Consider the following 10,660-nt stretch of genomic DNA (forward strand, 5'->3'; position numbering starts at 1 on the left):
CCATTTCTTGATCCTTGTTCTTAGACACAAGTCATTGGTGTTCTGTTCAGGAAAATTTTCCCTGTGCCTATGTGTTCTAAGGTTTTCCCTACTTTCTCTTCTAATAGTTTCAGTGTACCTGGTTTAATGTGGAGATCTTTGAGCCACTTGCACTTGAGTTTTGTACAAGGAGATAAGCAAGGGTCTATTTTGTATTTTTACTGCATGCTGATTGACAATTGAGCCAACACCATTTTTGAAGAGGCTGTCCTTTTTCCACTGAAAGTTTTCAGCTCTTTGTTAAAAATCAAGTGACCATATGTGTGAAGGTTCATTTCTGGATCTTCTATTCTGTTCCATTGATCAACCTGCCTACCTCTGTACTGGTACCACGCAGTTTTTAGCACAACTACCTTGTAATATAACTTGAGGTCCAGGATGGTGATTTTTGCAGAAGTTTTTTTGTTGTTGAGGATGGATATTGATATTCTAGGTTTTTTGTTATTCCAGATGAATTTGCAAGTCACTCTTTCCAACTCTATGAAGTTAGAATTTTCATGGGGATTGCATTAAATCTGTAGATTGCTTTTGGTAAGATGGCCAGTTTTACAATGTTGATCCTTCCAATCCATGATCATAAGAGATTTTTCCATCTTCTGAAATCTTCAATTTCATTCTCCAGAGATTTGAAGCCCTTGTCATACAGGTCCTACACTTGTTTAGCCAGAGTTACAGAAAGCTATTTCATATTGTTTGTGTCTATTGTGAAAGGTATCTTTTCCCCAATTTCTTTCTAATCATGTTTGCCCTTTGAGTAGAGGAAGGCTACTGTTTTGTTTAATTTTATATCCAGCCAGTTGTTCAAGTTGTTTATTAGCTGTAAACATTCTCTGGTGGAATTTTTGGGGTCACTATCATGTCATCTAGTGATGTTTTTACTTCTTCCTTTCAGATTTGTAACCCTTTGATTTCCTTTAGCAGTCTAATTGCTCCAGCCAGGACTTCCACTATTACATTTAATAGGTAGGGGGAGAGTGGGCAGCCTTGTCGAGTCCCTGATTTTAGTGGGATTGCTTTGTCTCACAATTAAGTTTGATGTTGGCTGTTGGTTTGCTGTATATTGCTTTTATTATCTTTAGGTATGGGCCTTGGATTCCTGTTCTTTCCAAGACTTTTAACATGAAGGGGTGTTCAATTTTATCAAACTCTTTCTCAGCCTCTAGTGAGATGGCCATGTGTTCTCCCCACCCCCTTTGAGTTTGTTTATATGGTGGAGTATGTTGATGGATTTCTGTATATTAAACTATCCCTGCATCCCAGGGATGAAGCCTACTTGATCATGGTGAATGATCGTATTGATGTGTTCTTGCATTCAGTTTGCAAGAATTTTGTTGAGTATTTTTGCATCAATGTTCATAAGGGAGATTGGTCTGGAGTTCTCTTTCTTAGTAGGGTCTTTGTGTGGTTTTTGAATGAGGGTTACTGTGGCTTTGAAGAATGAGTTGGGTAGTGTTCCATCTGACTCTATTTTGTGGAATAGTTTGGAGAGTATTGGTATTAGGTAGTTAATAAATGTCTGATAGAATTTTGCATTGAACCTATCTGTTCCTATTTTTTGTTGGTTTTTTTTTTTTGTTTGTTTTGTTTTGTTTTGTTTCTTTTTTGTTTGGGAGGCTTTTGATGAATGCCTCTATTTCTTTAGTTATTATGGGATTATTTAGATGGTTTATCTGGTCCTGGTTTAACTTTGTTATCTGGTACCTATCTAGGAATTTATTCACTTCCTTCAGATTTCCAGTTTTTTGAGTATAGGTTTTTGTATTAGGATCTGACGATTTCTTGAATTTCCTCAGTTACAGTTGTTAGGTCTCCACTTTCATTTCTGATTTTGTTAATTTGGCCTCTTTGCCCTCTAGTTAGTTTGGCTAAGTGTTTATAAATCTTGTTAATTTTCTCAAAGAACCAGCTGTTGGTTTTGATTCATTCTTTGAATGCTTCTTTTTGTTTCTATTTTCTCCTCTGAGTTTGATTATTTCTTGCCATCTACTCCTGTTGGGTGTATCTGCTTTCTTTTGTTTAGATCTGTGAAGTGTGCATTCAAGTTGCTAGTGCATTCTTTCTCCAGTTACTTTTTAGAAGCACTCAGAGCTATGAGTCTTCCCCTTAGTACTGCTTTCATTACATCCCATAAGTTTGGGTATGTTGTGCTTTCATTTTCATTAAATTCTAGAAAATTTTTAATTTCTATTTTTTTGACCATGCTATTGTTAAATAGAGCATTGTCCAGTTTCCATGTATATATGGGCTTTTTTGTTGTTGTTGTTGTTGTTATTAAGGCAGTAAGGCAGAAGCACTGAAAAGTCTTCCTTATTTATTTTAGTTAACACAACTGCATTCTAATACAGTGGCTTCAACATTCCTAATGCTACAACACTGTCATAAAATTCAATGCAGGCAGATTTACCTTGAGACAACAGAATGGTGTTTCACTCCTAATATCATTGAAAACGTGTTTTCCTATGGTCTTATGTACCTGATAGAGGTACATAACTCCATCAAAGTAGTTGCTATCCACATGTTGAAAAACATTAATCTAGTGTTAATTTATGTTAAAAATATGCAGAAAATAGTAATAAATAGTAATAGGTTCAGCATGCTGTATGAGAGATATTTTGTACAGAGAGGCAACACACATATATATCTACCTTTCCCAACTTGAAACTGAAAACAACAAAGTTCATCTTGTTCAACCAAAGATATTTATAGCAGCTACATACAGTACTATGGGGAAGGTAACCAGAGCCCAAGTGTCTCAAAGACAGTTATCCTGCAACTTGAAAGCAGCATATGATACAGATTACAAATACTTGACCCTCAGGGCAACGTGTGTATCTGTAGAAATGTTGACACAATAAAAAGCATTCCATTTTGGTGGCTCAGTTTATGACTGAGTTTCTTCATTTGTGTTAAACATACAGAATGATACTGCTGTCATTGTTTATTTTGAAAAGTGTATTATCCACTGAAATAAGATTTTCTTTGCAATGGATTATTTAAGTCTCCTAGAAAGTATTACACAATACTGCATTCTCTGGCTTCTCTACTTTGTCTTCATTATGAATTATTTGATAGTGAGCAATTTGATGAATATTCATTATAACATTTTCAGAATTTCTCAAGCACAAATACTTCATAGTTTCTAAGATGAGAACATTACTTAAATGCTTTCACAAGTTCCTCATGTTCATAATAAACTCTAATGTAGAGCCTCAAGTGTTGCAAAGAATTCTGCTTGGGTCCCCACACACTATAAATTTCCAGAGACTTTCTTAGACCCAATTTTTACATAAAGATCTTTCTGCATGTTATATTAATAAGGTTTCTCTCCTGTATGTATTCTCTGATGCATTGTTAGAGATGAACTAACAGTAAAGAATTTGAACATTTATATTTGAAATGTCTCTGTCCTTTTTTTATATGTTTACATTTATTGGTGATAAACACTAGATTTCTTTCATCTTTTGGTGAATAATATTGCTATGGGCACTGTTATACAAATTCCTGACTATGCATTGACTTAGAAATAGAATTTCTAGGCTGCATGATAACTCTAGGCTTACATTTTTATGGGTCTGATGCTGTTCTTTACAATAGTTCTAGCATTTGGGCCAAAAACCGTACATAAAGATTCAATTTCTTCACACTGTTGATGTTTTCTTTCTCTCCCTTCCTCCCTGTCTCTCCTCTCTTCTTTCTTTGTTATAATCATCCTAATCCCCCTTTGTTTAATTTTAAAGGTTTATTTATTTATCACATAAAAGTACACTGTAGCTGTCTTCAGATACACAAGAAGAGGGCATCAGTTCTCATTAGTTGGTTGTAAGCTACCATGTGTGGTTGCTGGGATTTAAACTCAGGACCTCTGGAAGAGCAGTCCTCTTAACCACTATGCCATCTCTCCAGCCCCATCCTAATTACATTTAAGTGATGTCTCTTAGAGCTTTTAATTTGCTGTTCCCCCTCTAATGATGTATTACAATTATCTTGTCGTGTGCTTATTGGTCTTTTATACATATTCAGAGAAAGTCTATTCAATTCCTTTAGCACCCCCCTGTCCCTTAAGTGGATATTTTCTTTATTTTCATTTCAAAGGTTATCATCTATCCCTGTTTCCCCTTCAGAACACCCTTATTCCATACCCCTCCCCCTGCTTTTATGAGGGTGCCCCCACCCACTCACCCAGTTCGTCCCACCTCTCAGCCCTACACGGGGAAATAGAGCCTTCAGAAGAACAAGGTACGTTTCTCCCGTTGATACCCAATGAGGCCATCCTTTGCTGCATATGCTCAGTACATAACTGGGTATGTATTGAGTCCCTCCATGTGTACTCTTTAGTTAGTGGTTTAGTCTCTGGTAGCTCTATGGGATCTGGTTGGTTGACATTGTTGTTCTTCCTATGGAGTTGCAAACCCCTTCAGCTCCTTCAGGCTTTCCTCTAACTCCTCAATTGGTGACCCTATTCTCAGTCCAATGAATGGCTGAGAGCATTTGTCAGGCTGTGGCTCCTCTAAGGAGACAGCTATATCAGGATCCTGTCAGGATGCACTTCATGGCATCTGGAATAGTGTCTGTGTTTGGTGTCTCTATATGGAATGGATCCCCAGGTGGGGCAGTCTCTGGATGGTCTTTCCTTCAGTCTCTACTTCACACTTTGTCTCCTTATTTCCTCCTGTGAACATTTTGTTTCTTCTAAGGACAAGACTGAAGCATCCAGTCTTCTTGAGCTTCATGTGGTATGTGAATTGTATCTCTCTCCTGTATGTATTCTTTGATGAGTTCTAAGATGATCTTTCGTGGTGAAGGGTTTGTCTCATTTATTTCATTTGAAAATATTTTCTTATGTATACATTCTCTGATGAGTGCTAAGACTACATTTACGTCTAAAGAACTTATCACATTCATTACATTTATAAGGTTTCTCTCGTGCATGAATTCTGTGATGAATACTAAGACTATATTTCTGAGCAAAGCACTTGTTACATTCACTATATTTGTAAGGTTTCTCTCCTGTATAAATTCTCTGATGACTTCTAAGATCACCTTTTTGAGTGAAGCATTTGTCACATTTGATATATTTGTATGGTCTTTCTCCTGTATGAATTTTCTGATGAATAGTAAGACTACATTTTCAGGAAAATCACTTGTCGCATTCACTAAATTTATAAGGTTTCTCTCCTGTATGAATTCTCTGATAAATTAAAAGATGGCCTTTCTGGGTAAAAGATTTGTCATATTCAATACATCTGTAAGGTTTCTATCCTGTATGAATTCTCTGGTGAATTCTAAGATCAGTTTTGAAGGTAAAGCATTTGTCACATTCACTATATTTGTAAGGTTTCTCTCCTGTATGAATAGTCTGATGTTGTCTAAGCTTGCATTTCTTGGTGAAGCATCTGGCACATTCACTACATTTGTAAGGTTTCTTTCCACTATTAGCTTGTTTCAGCATGAATATTTTTGTTTAAAGTCAGAAATCTTATCAAGCACTGTACTACTGTGTTCTTTTTTTTCCTATGTGGATTCCTTGATTTAGACCAATAATAGAACACAAATTTAAAAATTTTATACAGTTTTTATATTTGTGAGGTTTTTTGTGTTTCCAGTTTCACGTCTGTTTAGGTTTGATGACTCAACATGTATATCCCTGAAGTTAGCCTGGTAAAGTGCACTTTGGGTATATTCATGAATGATTTTTCCATATTCATGACATTTATAAAACATCTCTTGGGTATTCACTTCCTTGAGGACAATATGCCGTGTGTCTTGATCCAAGACATTCTCATATTTAGGACACATGCAATGATTCTCTGAAAAAAAAAGTACAATTAGAGATGATAGATGATTGGTGTCTAAGTAAGACAATATCCCACGTTTACTGAAATTTTCTAAAGTAAAGATATTCAAGGACAGAGCTCTCAAAAGTGGTCTTTTGTGTTTCACAATCATTACATGAATGCTTAAAACAATCCCAAATCTCATCTATTACAAATGACAGGAAATGATAATAGCCTCATAACTTTTATTTAAAGATTTAATTTTACAGAAGGTAGAAAGAACAGCTTGAGTAGTAAAGAACTTTGAGAAAGAAACTCATTAAAAGATCATATGAACAAATTATCTCTATTTTCTTGTTTATGTTTTATGACAGTGACACTGTGTGGCTTTGGTTAGCTATGAATTCATCATGTAATCCACATTGGCATGGAACTCAATACAAAAAACATACTGTATAAGTACTAAACATAGCCTGTATATGAAAAAGTTTAATCGATAGCAACAAAATTTTCAAACCAACAACTTTCTCCATTTAAAATCTTTTCCATTTTTAAAATTTACAAATACGTGAAGACTTTAATTCAATTTGAAAATTAAAATATTCCAATATTATGTGTGTGGCAATGTATTTTCTTGTTAGGAATATTCAATTTTCTTTGGAACTCGGAAGTTTTGACTAAAAGTAGACAAGTTTGAAAAGATTACGAAGAACACTGGTTCGTCTTCAAAAGAATGAAGAGATATATAAAAGAAACACAATGATAAATTATGTTGGTAACCAGAATTCCCCTTATTCTGGGATTATTTAGACCTTTCAGAGAGATAACATAAATACACAATAGGTAAATTAAAAAATGTTTCAGGAATTCTCCAAGAATTCTCCAAGAATTATATTCTTACCCACAAAAAATAGATTGTTGTAATTCTCCAACATCACATCAATGTACAATGCCCTCTGAGCACAGTCAAGACATTCCTATTCCTCCTGTGAGAAGTCCACAGCTACATTCTTGGATGTGAACAGACCCTGTAACGGAAAATTAACTGTTTATCATGTGTTGGTGGATGAAAGTGATTTTCTAGGCAGAAAAGGTCTGATAAATTCAAGGTCATTTGTGAGACAGTTGATTCATGATAAATATTTAAGGACAAACAACATCTTCTAGAAGTGCTATAGAAATGTGTTAAGATAAGCATTGCTGCTCTTTCATAGGCAATGTATAGAATGATATACTATATTGCTTACATTCCGAATGTCTCCCTGCTTTATTAACTTTCTGATGTTTTCTAAGACCTTAGCAGTGGATGAAGGTTTTGCCACCATCACTTCATTTGAAAAACCGTCTGCAGTTTGGATTCTATAATCCAAAGTTGTTTCCCAGCATATATATGAAACTACAGGAAAGATTTTTAATCCCAATTCTTTGAAATCCAATGCGCTCTTCTGAGCTCTACAGGTTGAAAGGGATACACAACTCATATGCACACATTCAGCCAAATGTATCAACAAACATGACAGAAAACTAAAATTTAGTTTAATAAAAGTTGCAAAATAGTAAGAATGACATAACAGAATGATAATCAGCAAACTTTTAGAAAATGTAACATTCGCATTTCTGGCCTAGACTCCGGATTCTAGCTTTATGAAGTACGGGTTGCTATGACAGAGAATCCCAGTGTCACATGGGTGAGTCACAATGAGTAAAACTGTGCTTCTAAATTCTACAGCAGTCATTCTTGCTCAACTATGGACACTTTATCAATCCTTTCTGCAGTTGGGATTCACATGACAATTCTAAAATTCTCAGTTGACATCATGAGACCTAGGTACAATGCTACACTCTTTCTAGAACAAAGGTGTACAATGTAAAATGCAGAATTACTGGATGAATTAAGTATCACATCTTTCTTTAAACATAAAAGGAGTGTAACATCAGTAAACACTGTCAACATTCCAAAGGACACTGAGAATCAAATATTTTGTGAAGTTATTTTATAACACTATATTCATAACAGTAAAGAGAAAAGCCAGTATTAGTATAGAATTACTGAAAGTTTTCTCATATGAAATACAGATGAGAATAGTGTAACAAATTATAAATGGTTTTGCTACATAGTAGGTATGTATAAATAAATGTCTTAATTGACAATGTATTAACTGAAGTAGAATCATTTTTTAAATCTAGTTTTTAAATCGAGAATTATACTAATTCTTTATGAATGTTTAAAAGCATTACTACTCATGAGACAAACGTAACTAAAGATTTTAATTTTGTAATGTTAATTTTATCACCTTTTGTTTCTACATACATTGCAGCTCATTATGTGTAACTTCAGTCCCAAGGGCTGGAGGTGAAACTCAGGATGTAAGAGGCATAATATATTATTTGATGTATATAAAAATAGGAAGATGAATACTTATATTCTGAAATAAAATACTATTGTAAGGAAACACTGTCACAGACTTTCAGAGTTTTCTCTTACGTAATACATAGACTGGGGGAGAGAAAAAAATATAGGGTGGATAGAACATTCTTTCTGATAAAAAGGAGAACAAAGTAAAAGAGACATTTATTTACATTTAAAATGTAATGATTTATGCATAGTACAAAGGTAATGCTCTCCAGAAAATTCTTATGAATATATGGTATGTGCTGCAATACAAAGGTATAAGCAGTAGTGTTTAGACTACTTCTAAAAAATGAAACAAATGAGAAGAAAAAATAATTATCTGTATATTGAGAACTGACCACACTGAGAATTAGGCAATATTTCTCCAGAGACAAACAGATTTTAAGTGTCAACAAACAAAAAGATGACTTCACAATAGTCGCAAACAATATGAAATACCTTGGTGTGACTAACTAAACAAGTGAAAGACCTGTATGATAAGAACTTCAAATCTCTAAAGAAGGAAATCGAGGAAGATCTCAGAAAATGGAAAGATCTCCCATGCTCATGGATTGGAAGGATCAACACTGAAAAAATGGCCATCCTACCAAAAGCAATCTACAGATTCAATGCAATCCCCATCAAAATACCAACCCAGTTCTTCATAGAGTTGGAAAGAGCAATGTGCAATTTCATCTCGAATAACAAAAGACCTAGAATAGCGAAATCCATCCTCAATAACAAGAAAACATCTGCAGGAATCACTATCCCTGACCTCAAACACATAGGTACAGGGGAAAGTTTCCTGAACAGAACACCAATGACCTATGCTCTAAGATCAAGAATCAGTAGATGAGACCTCATGAAATTGCAAAGTTTCTGTAAGGCGAAGGACACTGTCAAGAAAACAAAATGGCAGACAACAAATAGGTAAGAATCTTTTCCAATCCCATATCTGGTAGTTGGCTAATATCCAACATATATGAAGAATTCAAAAAATTAGACTCCAGAGAATTAATAAAATTAATGAAATTAAATTAATTAATTAAACAATCCTATTAAAAAGTGGGGTACAGAGGTAAACAAAGAATTCTCAACTGAGGAATACAGAATGGCCGATAAGCACCTAGACAAATTCTCAACATTCCTAGCCATCAGGGAAATGCAAATCAAAACAACCCTGAGATTCCACCTCACACCTGTCAGAATGGCTAAGATCTAAAGCTCAGATGACAGCAGATGCTGGTGATGATGTGGAGAAAGAGAAACACTCCTCCACTGTTGATGGGGTTGTAAACTGATACAACTACTCTGGAAATGAGTCTGGCAGTTCCTCAGAAAAACGGACATAGTCCTTACTTGAAGACCCAGTTATTCCACTTCTGGGCATATACCGCAGAGACACTCCAACATACAATAAGAACACATGCTCCACCATGTTCATAGCAGCCCTATTCATAATAGCCAGAAGCTGGAAAGAACCCAGATGTCCTTCAGTAGATGAATGGATACAAAAATTGTGGTATATTTACACAATGGAGTACTACTCAGCTACTAGAATCAATGACTTTATGAAATTCCTAGGAAAATGGATACATTTAGAGAATATCATCCTGAGTGAGGTAACCCAGTCACAAAAGAACAGACATAATATGCAGTCACTGATAAATGGATACTAGCCCCAGAAAGCTCTGAATACCCCAGAAACAACTCACTGATCATATGAAGCTCAAAAAAGCAAACAAACAAAAAACCCACAACAACAACAACAACTAAAAGTCCAAAAAGTGGAAGCCTTCTTAGAAAAAAAGAAAAAAAGTAACAAAAAGTTTATAGCACCCTCTCAGTGTGGAGTACACCTAGACCTTAAATCATTAACAACTCAAGAGCTAAGAAGCTAGCCTTGTGGCAATTTTTGGTATTTAAAAACTGTTATGTTCAATCTATACACAGCAAGAAAACTGAGTATTTTCATGTTACGTTTAGTTTTACATGTACTTTATGCTTATGGTAGCTAGTAGGATTTCAATGCATGCTATCAAACCTTTAAAAAGATCAAGTACTGAGAAACATATATTCATATAGTTTTAATCCACAATGCTCTTAAAAATCTGCACATATATCTCTCTTATTTTTAAATAAAGATATAAAGGAAAAAATTAAATACAAACAAACCAACAAAAAAAAAAAAAAAAAAAAAAAAAAAAAAAGAGAGCAGCTGCAGAAAACGCCAAGGTGCTCTGCCCCAGCCCTTTCTCAGTCCGGAGCCCCTCTGACCTGGAGGTTCCAGGGTCGCTGTGCCGCTGATCCTCTCAGGTCCGCATCTGAGAAGAGTTTAGGGGTTCGGAAAGGTCCGGGTCAGGAAGAGTCGCCCCAGTTAGAGTGGACGCGGCAACAACAGGTACCCAAGGGAGCGGTGCGTTTCCCTGTCGTCAGGCCAGGCTGTTCCGAGCAG

General features: G+C 35.3%; 1 long non-coding RNA gene across 1 annotated transcript; it reads right to left on the reverse strand.

Annotated features, from left to right (window-relative positions):
* Positions 1 to 5,630: 5,630 nt before the first annotated feature.
* Positions 5,631 to 10,651, reverse strand: LOC308413579. The gene is made up of 3 exons (XR_013974847.1): positions 10,483 to 10,651; positions 6,715 to 6,841; positions 5,631 to 5,846 (listed from the first exon to the last, which is right to left on the reverse strand). It is a non-coding gene; the product is annotated as an uncharacterized lncRNA (long non-coding RNA).
* Between the last annotated feature and the right edge of the window lie 9 nt (positions 10,652 to 10,660).

The sequence above is a fragment of the Micromys minutus genome, assembly GCF_963924665.1.
Source record: "Micromys minutus genome assembly, chromosome: 32".
Classification (NCBI taxonomy): Eukaryota; Metazoa; Chordata; class Mammalia; order Rodentia; family Muridae; genus Micromys; species Micromys minutus.